The sequence below is a fragment of the Ovis aries genome, chromosome 14 (genome assembly GCF_016772045.2).
Source record: "Ovis aries strain OAR_USU_Benz2616 breed Rambouillet chromosome 14, ARS-UI_Ramb_v3.0, whole genome shotgun sequence".
NCBI classification, from domain to species: Eukaryota; Metazoa; Chordata; class Mammalia; order Artiodactyla; family Bovidae; genus Ovis; species Ovis aries.
In genome coordinates, this window is record NC_056067.1 from 57,160,289 (window position 1) to 57,177,685 (window position 17,397).

The 17,397-nt window shown below is 47.6% G+C and overlaps 1 pseudogene; it reads right to left on the reverse strand.

Moving 5' to 3' along the window:
* Positions 1-430: 430 nt before the first annotated feature.
* LOC114117908 (proline-, glutamic acid- and leucine-rich protein 1-like) lies at positions 431-1,867 on the reverse strand (annotated as a pseudogene).
* Between the last annotated feature and the right edge of the window lie 15,530 nt (positions 1,868-17,397).

A 17,397-nucleotide genomic window follows, 5' to 3' on the forward strand; every position in this document is an offset into this window, starting at 1 on the left:
GGGGCAGCTGTGGGGCTCGGCCCCATCCCTAGGCCCACCCCGTCCTGGCGCTGTCTGAGAGAAAGGGATCTGAGCGAGGAGACCCAGGGATCAGGCAGGGTAGGGATGGGCAGGGCAGAATGACCTGAGGCTGGGATGCAGAGCTTAGGAAGGAGAGGCTACTGAAGGAGGGAGAGGCTGGCTGTGGGAAGGGCGGGAAGAGAGGAGGGAGAGGGAGGGGGTGCCTGGGGAGCAGCTGGGGAGCTCAGATGGAGCAGGTAAGGAGGTGGAAGATGGCAGTGAGGATGCAGGTGCGGCATGAGAAGGCTGGGGGGAGAGAGGGCGGCAACTCTGGCGCGGGGCCCAGAGCAGGGAGCCAGGTGAAGAGGGGTTGCCCGCGGCGCTCCCCACCCCCACCTCCGGGCCCCAGCGGCCTCCCTCCACCCCCAGCCCACTGGCGGGGGGCTCATGCCGAGGCCCCGTTTTCTGCCTTCTGCCGCGTGGGACCCGCTTCATCCTCCTCTTCAGCAGCGCTCTTCAGCGCGGGCCCTTCGTCCTCCTCTTCTTCTTCCTCATCTTCCTCGCTCCCTTCACCCTCCTCCTCGCCGTCCTCGGCAGTTTCTTCTCCTCCTCCTCTGCGCCGTCCTCCTCCTCCTCCACTTCTTTCTTCCGCTCTTCCCGGCCTGCCTTCTCCTCCACCTTCTCTTTCTTCTCCTTCAGGTCCTTGGCGCTTAACTCGGCCGCTGCCTCCACGCTCTTCTCCGACTCGGGGCCGGGGCCGGGGCCGGGGCTGGCGGGAGCCGGGTCCGGGGCCTGGACGGAAGGGCCCTGGGCGGCAGAGGCGGGCCGCGGCCGGAACCTGGCGCGGGGGCGGCGGCGGCCGCTGGGCGAGCGGGGGCTCAGGAAGAGGCGGCAGAGGCGCGCGGGGCGGGGCGGGGCGGGGCGGCGCGGGGCGGGGGCGGGGCGGGGCGGGTCTGCAGCGGAGGCCGCGGGGCTGCGCGTTCGGAGGGCGGGCGGAAGGGCGGTGCGGGCGGTGCCCGCGCGCTCAGGCCGCGGTGGCTCGGTCCCCGGCTCGCCGCCCCCGCACCCGCAGAGCAGCCGTGCCTCTACATTCTTTGATATTTACTTAGATTTGATTAAATTATTAGGTAGGTAGAATAGGGAAAAGGAGTCCAAAATGGCGGTGGCTAAAAGACAAGAAATGGAAAAGGAAGGTCTGGGGACCAGAGTGAAGACTTCAGGTAGAAGAAATACCACTCCTGGCTAAGCCCAATTTGCATAGGGCAGGCCCAGGTGGAGGCAAAAACGGATAAAAGGAGGAGCCAAAGCCCGTGCTCGCTCTCTCTCTCTCTCTCTCTCTCTCTCTCTCTCTCTCTCTCTCTCTCGCTCTCTCTCTCTCTCTCTCTCTCTCTCTCTCTCTCTCTCTCTCTCTCTCTCTCTCTCTCTCTCTCTCTCTCTCTCTCTCTCTCTCTCTCTCTCTCTCTCTCTCTCTCTCTCTCTCCCTCCCTCCCCCTCTCCCCCACCCTCCTCCACTGTCTTCCCTTCAAATCTCTGGGTTGGCATCCCCTTTGAGGATGGATTCTCCTGCTATCTTCTAAATAAAATAGAGCTGTAACACTGATTTGCCTAAGAGCTATAACATGGTTTGTCCAAGACTGAGACCTGTGACGAGCTGAGGGCTCTAATGTCCGTTGCTCCAAATCTTTGTTGTGACGAGACAAAGAACCAAGGAACATACACTCGCGTGACATCTATAGTGCCGTGACTCGGAGATAACCTGGCTGAAAATCTCCACGTGGAAAGGGCAAGCACAGCCGGAGCCCAACTCAGCAAAGCTCCCGCAGTAGAGGCAGAACGCAAACAAAATCCAGCGCAGGGGAAGGCCCATCGTGCTGGAAACTGGGACAGCGGAAAGCCCACCGGGCCCAGTCTCAGATCCCAGAAGACCTCCAGTTAAGGTAAGAGGTCCTTGCTCCTCTGGCTGGAGGGACATGCCTAACGAAATCTTAATTCCTTTATAATCTCTCATTTCTTGTTTCCTCGAACCTCCCACGAACAGGCAGGCGGCAGGAGGCACAATTGAGGGACTCTGGAGAGGCTACTCCTCAGCATGTCCCAAAGGCGCTATCTGCTGAGCCCTAGTAGCTGTTACACAAGCCAGTGGGGGTTCTTTTGTCCTTTCTCTTCTCTGTGCCAAGGATCAGACCAATGAAATTGTGAGCACTGGTCAGATATTTAGCAAATTTTCCCGCGTGCTATGAAGGCACGTTTTTCCCACTGCTTTTTCCTCCTGTCCTTCAGCTTTCTCCCCGTACTCAAGCTCAGCCAAAACTAATGAAACTCAGGCTCTGATGTCTCATCGCAAAAATTTATTGAGAGACAAAGAGGTGGATTTGCTCTTCCAACAACACAAGAGAAGACTCTACACATGGACATCACCAGATGGTCAACACCGAAATCAGATTGATTATATTCTATGCAGCCAAAGATGGAGCAGCTCTATACAGTCAACAAAAACAAGACCAGGAGCTGACTATGGCTCAGATCATGAATTCCTTATTATCAAATTCAGACTTAAATTGAAGAAAGTAGGGAAAACCGCTAGACCATTCAGGTATGACCTAAATGGAATCCCTAATGATTCTACAGTGGAAGTGAGAAATAGATTTAAGGGCCTAGATCTGATAGATAGAGTGCCTGATGGAATGAGGTTCGTGACATTGTACAGGAGACAAGGATGAAGACCATCCCCATGGAAAAGAAATGCAAAAAAGCAAAATGGCTGTCTGGGGAGGTCTTACAAAGAGCTGTGAAAAGAAGAGAGGTGAAAAGCATAGAAGAAAAGGAAAGATATAAGTATCTGAATGCAGAGTTCCAAGGAATAGCAAGAAGAGATAAGAAAGCCTTCTTGAGCAATCAATGTAAAGAAATAGAGGGAAAGAACAGAATGGGAAAGAGATCTCTTCAAGAAAATTAGAGATACCAAGGGAACATTTCATGCAAAGATGGGCTTGATAAAGCACAGAAATGGCATGGACCTAACAGAAGAAGATGATATTAAGAAGAGGTGGCAAGAATACACGGAAGAACTGTACAAAAAAGATCTTCACGACCCAGATAATCATGATGATGTGATCACTAATCTAGAGACAGACATCTTGGAATGTGAAGTCAAGTGGGCCTTAGAAAGGATCACTACGAACAAAGTTAGTAGTGATGTAATTCCAGTTGAGCTGTTTCAAATCCTGAAAGATGATGCTGTGAAAGTGCTGCACTCAATATGCCAGCAAATTTGGAAAACTCAGCAGTGACCACAGGACTGGAAAAGGTCAGTTTTCATTCCAATCCCAAAGAAAGGCAATGCCAAAGAATGCTCAAACTACCGCACAACTGCACTCATCTCACATGCTAGTAAAGTAATGCTTAAAATTCTCCAAGCCAGGCTTCAGCAATACGTGAACTGTGAAATCCCTGATGTTCAAGCTGGTTTTAGAAAAAGCAGAGGAACCAGAGATCAAATTGCCAACATCTGCTGGATCATGGAAAAAGCAACAGAGTTGCAGAAAAACATTTATATCTGCTTTATTGACTATGCCAAAGCGTTTGACTGTGTGGATCACAATAAACTGTGGAAAATTCTGAAAGAGATGGGAGTGTCAGACCACCTTACCTGCCTCTTGAGAAACCTATATGCAGGTCAGGAAGCAACAGTTAGAACTGGACATGGAACAACAGACTGGTTCCAAATAGGAAAAGGAGTACAACAAGGCTGTACATTGTTACCCTGCTTATTTAACTTCTATGCAGCATACATCATGAGAAATGCTGGACTGGAAGAAACACAAGCTGGAATCAAGATTGCTGGGAGAAATATCAAACACCTCAGATATGCAGATGACATCACCCTATGGCAGAAAGTGAAGAGGAACTGAAAAGCCTCTTGATGAAAGTGAAAGAGGAGAATTAAAAAGTTGGCTTAAAGCTCAACATTCAGAAAACGAAGATCATGGCATCCGGTCCCATCACTTCATCGGAAATAGATGGGGAAACAGTGTCAGACTTTATTTTGGGGGGCTCCAAAATCACTGCAGACGGTGATTGCAGCCATAAAATTAAAAGACGGTTACTCCTTGAAAGAAAAGTTATGACCAACCTAGACAGTATATTCAAAATCAGAGACATTACTTTGCCGACTAATGTCTGTCTAGTCAAGGCTATGGTTTTTCCTGTGGTCATGTATGGATGTGAGATTTGTACTGTGAAGAAGGCTGAACAACGAAGAATTGATGCTTTTGAACTGTGGTGTTGGAGAAGACTCTTGAGAGTCCCTTGGACTGCAAGGAGATCCAACCAGTCCATTCTGAAGGAGATCAACCCTGGGATTTCCTTGGAAGGAATGATGTTAAAGCTGAAGCTCCAGTACTTTGGCCACCTCATGAGAAGGGTTGACTCATTGGCAAAGACTCTGATTATGGGAGGGATTGGGGGCAGGAGGACAAGGGGACGACTGAGGATGAGATGGCTGGATGGCATCATGGACCCGATGGACGTGAGTCTGAGTGAACTCCGGGAGATGGTGATGAACAGGGAGGCCTGGCGTGCTGTGATTCATGGGGTCGCTAAGTGTTGGACATTACTGAGGGACTGAACTGAACTGTTAGGATCCAGAGAGAAGCCACTCTTCAGGGTGTGAACCACTGCCAAGGGCAAGGGCTGGGATCTCGGAATTAGGCCTAGCTAGGTTTTGTGAAGGGATGGAATTCATATGCTCGTGAGTGGGAGGATCATCCCTACCATTGGGGAACCACCCACTCCTCCCTCTTTTGCCTTGGAGCTGTCCTGCCACCTCTGGTTGTGTCTGTTGGCTTATAGATTGGGGATTAAGTACTTGAATTTTACTTTTCATCTTGGACCCAGTTGGTTTTAATTGGTTTACATTATCCCCTTGTGCTATGTCATTCTTTCAAAGGTTGTGCTCTTCCCCTTCCCTCCTGTTTCATGCTCTTTCCCTGAGCCCCATCCAGACCCACAAGGTTGCCTCTACAATCTTCTGGAGAGACAACCAGAAAATAGCTGGCCTTAGGAGGGAAATACTCAATAATATCCAACCCCCTAATCCTACCCAGTACTGGTCACACTGGAGACCTTGCGGACGCCCAAAGTCCAGTCCAGGTGTCCCAGGAGGTCATCACGTGTTGACCTGCCTAGGGATCTGGTCCTCGAAAAGTTGTCACGCCTCAACCTGATTGAGGATCCGCTTGTCCCAGTGGTCCCAGGAGGTCGTCACACCTCGACCTGCCCAGGGATTCGATCTCTAGGAGGCTGTCACGCCACAGCCTGCCTGGGGATCTACACCCCGACCCAGGGACGCCTCGCTGTCAGGTTCCAACAGTACTAGGTAGGATTAACTTACATCATATCTATTTCCGTCCATGGTGGGCAAACTAGCAATGAGTTACAAACCCCTTAATTCTACCCAGCACTGGTCACGCTGGAGACCTTGGAGATGCCCAAACTCCAGTTCGGGGGTCCCAGGAGGTCATCACACCTTGACCTGCCTAGGGATCAGGTCCTCGAAAGGTTGTCACACCTCAACTTGCTCGGGGATCCACTAGTTCCAGGGGTCCCAGGAGGTCATCACACCTTGACCTGCCTAGGGATCTGGTCCTCAAAAGGTTGTCACGCCTCAACCTGCTTGGGGATCCTCTAGTCCCGGGGGTCCCAGGAGGTCATCACGCCTTGACCTGCCTAGGGATCTGGTTCTCGAAAGGTTGTCACGCCTCAACCTGCTCAGGGATCTGCTAGTCCCAGGGGTCCCAGGAGGTCGTCACGCCTCGACCTGCCCAGGGATTCGATCTCTAGGAGGCTGTCACACCTCAGCCTGCCTGGGGATCTGCACCCTGACCCAGGGACGCCTGGCTCTCAGGTTTCAACAGTTCTGGGTAGGATAAGCTTCAGAAAGACTCACCCCCTAAAGAAGTGCACCCATGGAAACAGAAGGAAGCCTATTACTTGCGGGACTGTGCCCAGTCTCAGCAATAACTCAAAACCCAATGAGAACCCCATTGCCTTTCTGGGAAGGCTAAAAGAGGCACTCCAAAAGTTTACCAATCTGGACTTAGACTCTTATGAGGGACAGGTGATTTTAAAGGACAAATTCCTGTCCCAATGTGCATCAGATATCAGAATTAAGTTACAACAGCTACAACAGCAGGACCCTGCTACCTCTTTAGATGAGATGGTCCAGACAGCCACCAATACCTTTTATAACAGAGAACAGGAGAAGGCCAAGGCCCAGGGAAAGGAGAGAAAGAAAGAGACAAGGCATGTCCAGACGCTGGCCACCCTCCAGAGAAGCCCTACAGCAAACCCCGAGTCCTTGAAGGACAAGGCATGAGACAAATGCTGGATCTGTAGACAGGCGGGCCATTGGGCCAAAGAGTGTCCAAACCACGACAAGTCTCCTAGAATGGCTTGCCACAAATGCCATCAACTGGGACATTGGGCGGCACTCTGCCTTCGGGACCCAAGAGCCTCAAGGTCAAGCGCCAAGCCTACCCTCATGAAGGTTCAAGAAGACTGAAGCGGCCCACTCCAGCCAGCCTGCCTGTCACAGATAACCATCATGGGGCTGGAGCCAAGGGTGCAACTGGATGTGGCAGATAGGTCCAAAAATTTCTTGGTTGACACAGGGGCTACCTACTCTGTCTTGATCTCCTTCTCCAGACCCTTCTCCTCCCAAACCTGTACCATTTTGGGTACTACAGGAAAAGCAACTACTAAAAGATTCACCCGAGCACTTCTTTGTTGCTGGGATGGACAAATATTTCCCCACCAGTTTCTGGTGGTCCCTGAGTGTCCTACTCCCTTATTGGGAAGAGATATACTCACTAAACTGGGAGCCTCCCTTGTGATGGGAAGTTTTTCAGCTCCTAGAGCTCTACAGCTCCTGGTTACTACTGAGCAACCCATTACACCTTCAATAGAGAGGGACCAAAAACCATGGGAAGACAAAATTAACCCCCATGTGTGGGACCAGGGGATTCCTGGATGAGCCTGCCAAGCAGAACCGGCCATCATTGTCCTCCAAGATCCCACTCGGTTTCCTAACCAGAAACAATACCCTCTCAAAAGAGAGGCTCGGGAGGGACTACAGCCTTTAATAAACAAATTCCTTGCTTGTGGGCTATTGGTCCCCACCAGTTCACCATGTAACACCCCAATCTTCTCAGTAAAGAAAAAAGAAGGAACCTGGTGAATGGTTCAAGATCTCCGGATCATAAATGAAGCTGTTGATAAATGAACCCTCATTCCCACAGTACCCAATCCCTATGTAATCTTGGGAGAAATCCCACCCAGTGCCAAGTGGTTTACAGTCTTGGATCTCAAAGATGCATTTTTTTGCATACCACTGGCTAAAGAATCCCAATATCTTTTTGCCTTTGAGTGGGAGGCCCCAGCAGAAAAACGCCAACAGATGACTTGGACAGTACTACCTCAGGGGTTCAGAGATAGCCCGCACCTGTTTGGACAGGCCATTAGCCAGAATCTCCTAGATCTGGACCTGGGACCTAATGGGAAAATATTACAGTACGTAGATGACCTACTAATCTGCTCTCCGGAGGAGAAAAGTGCCCAACAACATGCAATTCAGGTTCTAAACTTCTTGGCAGAAAGGGGATATAAAGTCTCCTGTGCTAAGGCACAGATGGTCAAGACAAAGGTCACTTACCTGGGAGTTCAGATTACACACGGGTCCAGGAGGCTGTGCTCTGATCGAGTACAAGGAATCTTCCAGTTGTCCTCCCCCACGACTCGAAAACAATTGTGAGCTTTCCTGGGGCTAACTGGATATTGTAGAATCCGGATACCCAACTATGGTCTAATTGCCCAGCCCTTATATGAAAGCTTAAAGGGATGAGATGATTCAATCCCACTGATATGGGGAACTCCACAAAAGTAGGCAGAGGCTACACTAAAACAGGCCTTAACTTGAGCACCTGCCTCGAGGTTGCCAGACCCACAAAAAGCATTCCAACTTTATGTCCATGAAAGAGAGGGAATAGCTTTGGGAGTGTTAACTCAAAGGTTGGGATCTGGGCCCCAGCCTGTAGCTTACTTATCCAAAAAGCTCGATCCAACTACCGGAGGCTGGCCCCCCTGCCTTCGAAATCTTGCAGCTATTGCAATCATGATAGAAGATGCTTTAAAACTCTCCTTTGGGGGCAAACTAACTATTTTTACCAGCCACCAAGTAAAACAACTCCTAAATGGGAGAGGCCATTTATGGATGTCTGATCAAAGAATCCTCAGATGTCAAGTAATGCTGATGGAAGATCGAGGCCTCACTATATCCCCTTGTGAGGTTCTTAACCCAGCCACCCTCCTGCCTACCCCCGAGGGCTCTCTCCCCTTTCACTCTTGTCTAGAAACCTTGGACCACTGGATAAAACCCGAGAGGGATTGTCAGAAGATCCTCTGACCAATCCTGAGGAAATCTGGTACACTGATGGAAGCAGCTTTGTCTTGGATGGAAAAAGAAGAGCCAGGTATGCAGTAGTCTCCAATTTCGAGACCATAGAGGCTAAGCCTCTGCCACCAGTTACTTCAGCCCAATTAGCTGAGCTCATAGCCCTGACTCGAGCTTTAGAGGTGGGAAAAGGAAAAAGAATAGCCATTTGCACTGATTCTAAGTATGCCTTTCTGGTGCTACATGCACATGTGGCTATTTGGAAAGAAAGGGGCCACTTGACCACCCGAGGGTCCCCAATCAAATATGGTCATCAAATTCTTTGACCCTTGGAGGCAGTCCATCTGCCCACTGAGGTTTCAGTCTCCCACTGTAAAGGACAACAAAAAGGGAACAGAGAAGTGCCAGGAGAGAACCAAGCAGCTGATCAGGCAGCTAGGAGAGCAGCATTACAGAACCATGACCTAATAGGGGTTGCCACCTTAGTTCCACAGACTAATTTGCCAGAAACTCCTTCATATCCTGAAGGTGAGACTCTTAAAGCTAAAAGTGAGGGCTTTCAAGAAGATCATATGGGGTGATTCCAAAAGGAGGGACTCCTTTTTCTGCCTGGGAACGTCCAATGGAAGTTGGTTAACTCCTTACATGCCACTACTCATTTAGGAGAAAAGGCCCTCCAAAGATTATTAGAAAGGTCCTTCAGGGGAACAGGCTTCCAAACAACTATAAGACAGGTGGTGTCCTGTTGTCCCACTTGCCAATTAAACAACCCTCAAGGAGCTCAAAGACCCCAGCTGGCCCAGCCCAATCCAACGACATGGGACCTACGTAGGAGAGGACTGGCAGATGGATTTCACCCAGATGCCAGTTTCTCAAGGGTATAAATACCTATTAGTCATGATAGATACATTCACAGAATGGATTGAAGGCTTTCTCACCCGGACTGAGAAGGCTGAGGAGGTGGTAAAAAAAACTGTTCCATGAAATCATTCCAAAATTTGGTCTGCCCAGGTCATTACAAAGTGACAGTGGGACATCATTTCCTTCTAAGGTCACCCAAGGGGTCTCAAAAGCATTGTGCATTACTTATTATCTCCTCTGCCTGGAAGCCTCAATCTTTGGGGAAAGTAGAAAGAGCCAATCAATTCTTAAAATCAGCAATAAAAAAAAAATAACCCAGGAGACCTCCTTGGGGTGGAAGGAGGCTTTACCGATAGCTCTCCTCTGCACCCGCATTGCCCCTAAGGAACAGCTTGGTCTTAGCCCTTATGAGATGCTATATGGGAGACCTTTTGTTTATGTCAATGACCTCTTCCTAGATCCAGGGGTTCAGACCCTCCAGTCTTATACCATGGCCATTGGGCAATTCGAACAGGATATACGCTTGTGGGGTATAAACCAGGACCCAAAAGATTCTAACGAGTCACCACGATATGCTCCAGGGACTCAAGTCCTAATTAAAGTCTGGAAAGATGGGTCCCCAAAAGCTCAACTCCAGCCCACATGGAAGGGCCTCTATCCTGTAATACTTTCTACCCCCACAGCAGTCAAGGTACCAGGAAATGACTCCGGGTTTCACTACTCACAAGTCAAGCTGTGGAAGAAGACAGAAGAGGACACTCAATATACCTGTGAGCCCCTGGGAGATCTCAGATACCTATTCAAGACTACCAATGAGTGTCATTCTAATAAACATCCCCAAAATCTAGTTTCTGGGGATAAGATTTCTCAAGATAGCTCTAAAGAGCCAACACAGCTTGACAGAGATTATACTCCAAAATAGACAAGAGATAGATCTTCTGATCCCTGAACAAGGAGGGACTTGAGCCATCCTGGTGATGTATATTTAAACTTGGCTAATGTCCCTACTAGTCCTTGTTATGCTACATTGATGATGCTTATGATTATTCCATGTACTGTCAGTTGTCTAACCTGTTTTGTCTCTGCCCAGGTCAACAAGCTACAACATACAGTGCCAGTTCAACAAAGATGTAAAACTGCAGCCGACCACAGAAAATATCACTCACCCTTAAATGGACACTGCTATAAGGACTCTGATGCTTCAGACTAGCAAGAGGGAGAAGCCCAATACCCCTCACTGCCCCAGTTCAGCAGGAAGTAGCCAGAAAGACCTCGACGCCCCTATTCCCAAATAATTGGGCCTCCCATCTCTTGAGGGGGGAATGTTAGGTAGGTAGAACAGGGAAGAGGAGTCCAAAATGGCGGTGGCTACAGACAAGGAAGGGAAAAGCTCGCGAAAATGAAACAAAAGAAGGTCTGAGGACTGGAGTGAGGACCTCAGGTAAAAGAAACAACACTCCTGGCTTGCCCAATTTACATAGGACAGGCCCAGGGAGAAATAAACATATAAATAAAAGAGCCAAAGCTAGCTGGCTCACTCTCTCTCCCACGCGCTGGGGCGCTCTTTTCCTCGTGTCTTTAGATCGACGTGCCCTCACGCCTCAAAGATGGATTTTCCTGCTATCTTCTAAATAAAATAGAGCTGTAACACTGAGCTGTAACACTGATTTGTCTAAGAGCTATTTGAGACCTGAGAGCTATAACAGAGTCTATCCAAGACCTGAGAGCTGTGACTTGCCGAGGGGGCTTTAATGTCCATCACTCTGAATCTTTGTTGTGATGAGACAAAGAATCGAGGAATATACACTCATGTGACAGTTCCAAACAGGAAAAGGAGTACGACAAGGCTGTATACTGTCACCCTGCTTATTTAACTTCTATGCAGAGTACATCATGAGAAACCCTGGACTGAAGGAAACACAAGCTGGAGTCAAGATTGCCAGGAGAAATATCAATAACCTCAGATATGCAGATGATACCACCTTTATGGCAGAAAGTGAAGAGGAGCTAAAAAGCCTCTGGATGAAAGTAAAAGGAGAGTGAAAAAGTTGGCTTAAAGCTCAACGTTCAGAAAACGAAGATCATGGCATCTTGTCCCATCACTTCATGGGAAATAGATGGGAAACAGTGGAAACAGTGTCAGACTTTATTTTTCTGGGCTTCAAAATCACTGCAGATGGTGATTGCAGCCATGAAATTAAAAGACGTTTATTCTTTGGAAGAAAAGTTACGACCAACATAGAGAGTATATTCAAAAGCAGAGACATTACTTTGCAGACTAAGGTCCGTCTAGTCAAGGCTATGGTTTTTCCTGTGGTCATGTATAGCTGTGAGAGTTGGACTGTGAAGAAGACGGAGTGCTGAAGAATTGATGCTTTTGAACTGTGGTTTTGGAGAAGACTCTTGAGAGTCCTTTGGATTGCAAGGAGATCCAACCAGTCCATTCTGAAGGAGATCAGCCCTGGGATTTCTTTGGAAGGAATGATGCTAAAGCTGAAACTCCAGTACTTTGGCCACCTCAGCGAAGAGTTGATTGATTGGAAAAGACTCTGATGCTGGGAGGGCTTAGGGCAGGAGGAGAAGTGGACGACCGAGGATGAGATGGCAGGATGGCATCACGGACTCAATGGACATGAGTCTAAGTGAACTCCGGGAGATGGTGATGAACAGGGAGGCCTGGCATGCTGCGATTTATGGGGTCTCAAAGAGTTGTACACGACTGAGCGACTGAAATGAGCTGAACTGAACTGAACTGATGTGTATTCGTACACATTTAACTTAGAGAATTTAGAAATGCCAGATCAAAATTGGTCATTTTAGAATTGCAGATGACTGACTAAAAACTGTAAAACTTGTCAATTTGTCAATTAATCTGTTTTGTCTATTTTTCATGGAATTCATTTCCTTAAATGTCAGGCGGTTACATTTTTTAAGGAACTTCCACACTGTCCTCCCCCTGTGACTGCCCCAGTTTACATTCCCTCCAGTCATGTAGGAGGTTCCCTGGTCTCCAAGCCTCTTCAGCGTTTATATTATTAGTGGGCTCTTTGCTAATTGTTATTCTGACTGGCATGAGATGATGCATCATTGTAGCTTTGTTTTGCATTTCTTGTTGTTTAGCGCTGGTGAGCATCTTTCATTTGCCTCATGCCCGTCTAAAAGAGCAAGTTGTCCCACCCAGGCTCAGCAGTTGCGGCGCACAGGCGTAGTTGCCCCAAAGCATGTGGAGTATTTCTGGACGAGGGATCAAGCCCATGTCCCCGGCACTGTCAGATGGATTCTCCACCACTGGGCGACCCGTCTGTTTAGCTTTATTTCCTTTTGAGATGCATGTGTATTTTGTATTGGAATATAATTGCTTTACAATGTTGTGTTAGTTTCTGCTGTATGACATCATCAATCAGCCATAAGTATACATGAATCTGCTCCCTCTTGAACCTCCCTCCAGTGATCTCCATTTCACCCCTCTGGTCAGCACAGAGCACCAAGCTGAGCTGCCTGTGCTATCCAGCAGCTTCCCACTAGCTCCCTGTTTTAGCTATAAGTTCAGTTCAGTTCACTTGCTCAGTCATGTCCACATCTTTGCGACCCCATGGACTGCAGCATGCCAGGCCTCCCTGTCCATCACCAACTCACGGAGTTTACTCAAACTCATGTCCATTGAGTCGGTGATGCCATCCAACCATCTCATCCTGTCTCTCCTCTTCTCCTCCCCACTTCTATCATTCCCAGCATCAGGGGCTTTTCATATGAGGTGGCCAAAGTACTGGAGTTTCAGCTTCAGCATCAGTCCTTCCAATGAACACCCAGGACTGATCTCCCTTAGGATGGGCTGGCTGGATCTCCATGCAGTCCAAGGGCCTCGCAAGTCTTCTCCAGCATTTCAGCCACAGTGGTGTATGTGTGTCAGTGGGGCTCTTCAGTTTGTCCCCCTCTTCTCCTGCTGTGTCCACACATCTGTTCTCTATATTTGTGCAAATATTGTCTTAACAGATATATATGGAACCTAAAAAAATGGTGTTGATGAACTTATTTACTGAGCAGGAATATAGGCGCAGAGGTAGTTCTTAAGCTTTTGGATGTTAAGCTTTCAAGGCATAAAATACATGGACAATCGTGGCATGCATTTTATGAAGTGAAAGAAGCCCATTCAAAAATGCTACAGAAAGTAGCAATTTTACAATAGGACACTATGGTGTAGGTAAATATTCATATGTGCTTAGTTGTATCTGAGTCTTTGTGAGCCCAGGGGCTGTAGCCTGCCAGGCTCCTCTGTCCATAGATTTCCCAGGAAAGGATACTGGAGTGGGTTTCCATTTCTTCCTCCAGGTGATCTTCCTGACCCAAGGATCGAACCCGCATCACCTGGATGTCCTGCATCGGCAGGTAGAAAGTTCTTCCCACTCAGTCACCTGGGAATCTAGTAGGAAATATAGAAGAGATTAAACTGTGGTTGCCATGGGTTTCAAAGAAAGGACTATGAATATCCTAAATCTAGAGAACTTTCAGGACAGTGAAATAATTTGTGTTAAACTGTTGTGATGGACACATGTTATTATGCATTTATCCAGAGGTATGGAGTGCACATCCCTAAAAGAGAAACATAAGAGTTTTTTTTACTGTCCTTATAGATTCATCAGTGATAACAAATGCTCACTCTGGTGGGGAAAGGTAAGTAGGGAGATTGTCCACCTGTGGGAACAAGAGGTATATGGGAAACGTCTATACCTTATTCTCAACTCTGCTGTGAATCTAAATCTTCTACAAAGTTGGTACTGGTGCATGCACACTGAATGTTTTTTAGAATATATAATATTAGAAAGATGGACATGCTGCTATCTTTAATTTTCCTTAGTCATTATACTTTAAAGAAGTGAGAAAATAGAGCCCTCTAAATGGCGCAGACAACAAACTGTATCAGTTGATTCATAAAACCTAGAAAAACACACACACAGGAAGTAGAACAAGGCTCTCACGTGTTAATTCATGTTAATGTAACTTAAACGACAACACCAATTGCCGGGGTCCAGCCCCGGTGGATCCAGGGAATTCGAAGGGTGGACGGCGTTGGCGTGGAAAGACTTGTTTATTTATTAATGTAAGATTAGATTAAGTAACTATAGTGTAGTAAGAAGATTAAGTGAAGGAAGAGGGCTGAATAGCTTGGTTTACGCGGAAGGCCAATAAAATTCCAGACAAGGAATTGACACCATCTACGTTGGGCCACCGGCGCCCGCTTGAATATCTAAGGGTGCCTCGCCTTAAGCTCCCTTTCGTGCGGGTCTTAACAGCCAGGGCAAGTAAGTAGACCTGGCGAGCCTCCTCGCCCCAGGTGGAGATTCAGCCTGAAGTTAAAGTAAAGAGCAGAGAGAAGGAAAGGGAGAGAAGAAGAAAGAGAGAGAGAGACACGGGGGGAGCCAGAGCCCCAAGAAACCAGGCGGAGAGACTAGTTAGAGAAACTGGTCCGAGAAACTGGCCCCATCCTTTATTGTTCAGAAGGCCTTTTATACTTTTGATAAAACATGGAGATCAATGGGTAACACAAAATTATGTAGCGTTCGCAGCTCAGACTCTTTCTATACATCATTTTGTATACAAATAGTCTCAGGTGATTTACATTATCTTCTGGCCAAGAGGCTTGTTAACACTTTTGGCTCTCTTCCTTAATGAATGTTAATTTTGTTTCCCCTGAAGTGTTTTTCTTTAATCTACATCTCCTTAAAGCATTAAAGTTACATCTCTATAGAACAAAGGTGCAGTGGGATATAACAAAGAAGGTACTTAACTCAAAGATCTAATGTTGCTAATACCAGGTCTACTACTTGCATTTCTATATACCAACTATATCTAAAAATAAAGGATATGAAAATTTGGCAGCAAGCATTGATTCAACAAATGAAACTTTTAATCAGTCCTATTTTAAAGATTTTGACTCCTCGGAAGCTCCTACATTCCTAGGATATTTTAAGCTTCCTGTGCCTCCTGCGGTCAGGAGGCCTCAAACAATCACATGCGCAGCTGTAGGAGTCCTGCAGGCAGGCTAGAAAGCCATCAGAGGGTTTTTTGGATTGAAACACTCTTTCAAATGCAGGAGACTAAAGCCCTGAATTGACTTTTTCCAGAAAATGTCAGAAGAGTGGAAAAGCAGAGCACAAAAGCCGGCAGATTTTTGTTGGGGTACATGCTTAGGAATTTCCAGAGGGTCCCTGAAGTCTGAGCACGCCTTGCGTATATCAGCTTCCTTCCTCATGACCTTATCACGGGCGGGATTCCTCACACTGGCTCCCGGCAACCAATCATTATTTCCTTGGTTGGTCATCAGATAGCATTTAGGGCATCATTTTCAAAGGCATTTGTCTCTGCCCACACACACTTGTTAACCTAGCGTGTCCTGCTCAGTTCAGTTCAGTTCAGCTGCTCAGTCCTGTCCTACTCTTTGCGACCCCATGGATTGCAGCTCGCCAGGCCTCCCGCTGCCTCCGGTTTATTGTCAAAAGAAAGCTGTGATGGAAATACCTCCAGGCTCATGGTCTCTGAAGTTGGAGGTGCCACACCTGCAGAGAGGTGGTCACAATGTAAATCATTTTGTGAAAACCGGGACACAGGCTGCAGAGGAGGGTGAAAAAAACTAAGGACATCTTTGGGAAGAATTCTGCAAGTAAAGCCTGGCAGGAACCCAAGTCCCGCAGGTGATTCCCACCAAACAGTCACCTCTCCCCTCCCTTACCCCAAGGGCGCAGGTACAGGCTGAGGACCACCACACGCATCCTAGAAAGAGCTTCTCCCCAGGAAATCAGGTTGACCTTTGCTTCTAGAAGTTCCCACCCTAAATCCTCCTTTCCTGAGGTCTCAGATGTGCCAAATGTGAGGTTTCCCTCAGGGTCCTGAATGCAGGTCTTCCTCTTGCATTTTTTAAAAACCCTCGTAGCCAGGTAGCCCTGGTAGCCCAGAAGTAGGGTCCATTGTCTTTGGTGAATTGTTCTGTGGCCTGCTCTCTGTAATGCAAAAAGGAAGGAGAGGAACTAGCCGGGAAATTTTGCAAATTGAGAGAAACACCAGCATGTGATTGGCATTCAAGTTAGTCTTGATTACCCACTACAGATCAGGAACACAGAAAGTCAGCAAAGAGCTCAGAAAAGGGTGAGAGAAACAAGAAAACTTCTTTTTCACTGCAGCAGTTGCAGGTTAAAGGGCTGTATGTGTTATGCCCAAGTCGCGAAATCTCCCAATGACCACCAGGGAGCCAATATCCGATGCAAAAGCAAGAGAGTTTTTATCACCAAGCTCCAGCTGGGGCTCTCACCTATGCAGCTGCTATAGGGAGGAGCCCCGGGTTTTGGATTACATTGCTTATATAGGGAGTATACTTGGAAAAAAAGGATTTCTAGGTAGGGGAACGTCTGATTGGTCACTTTCTTTCGAAGGGTTCTGTGTTGGTTCTTGATTGGTCCCTATTGTCTAGGTAGACTACAAGTTCCTGAGCATTAAGTCAGGAGATTTTGGTCTGGGGTCCAATTGGCTCGTGGGTAGTGGGGTGAGGTCAGGGGATTTCCAAAGGCTCTTTTCCCGGAACCTTACAAAATGGAGTTTTTCTGTTAACAAAATGGAGTAGCTTAGCTTCTTCATATGGATGCCTTTGAAGTTATTTTCTCAACATGCAGTTGTGAGTTTGAGACGTCGTATCCCCACAGAAGACACAGAGCAGGAGGAAGAAGAGGAGGAAATGGCAGCTTCTCAGGTAATTGTCCTGCCTCCCGTCTGGGCTGTTTCTGCTTTTCCTCCTGACATGACTGGACTGAGAATCTGCAAACCTTTAGTTCTCTGCTTCTAAGTTTTCTGCCTGGAGTGCTTGTTATCACCTTCTTATTTTTTTCCTTCTTTTTTTTTTTTTAAATAGTGAAAACCAGCTCTTCAGGTTTTGTTTCCCTCATATTCCAGAGCCTTTTCTCCATTGTCTGTATCCTGGCTTTCTGTAGAGCATGATGAATTCTCAACATGAAATAGTGAGTTTCAATGTTGAATACATTCCCTTTGTGAGAGATCAATACGGGAAGGCACTGGTATTTGAGAATCCCATTGGGATGTGG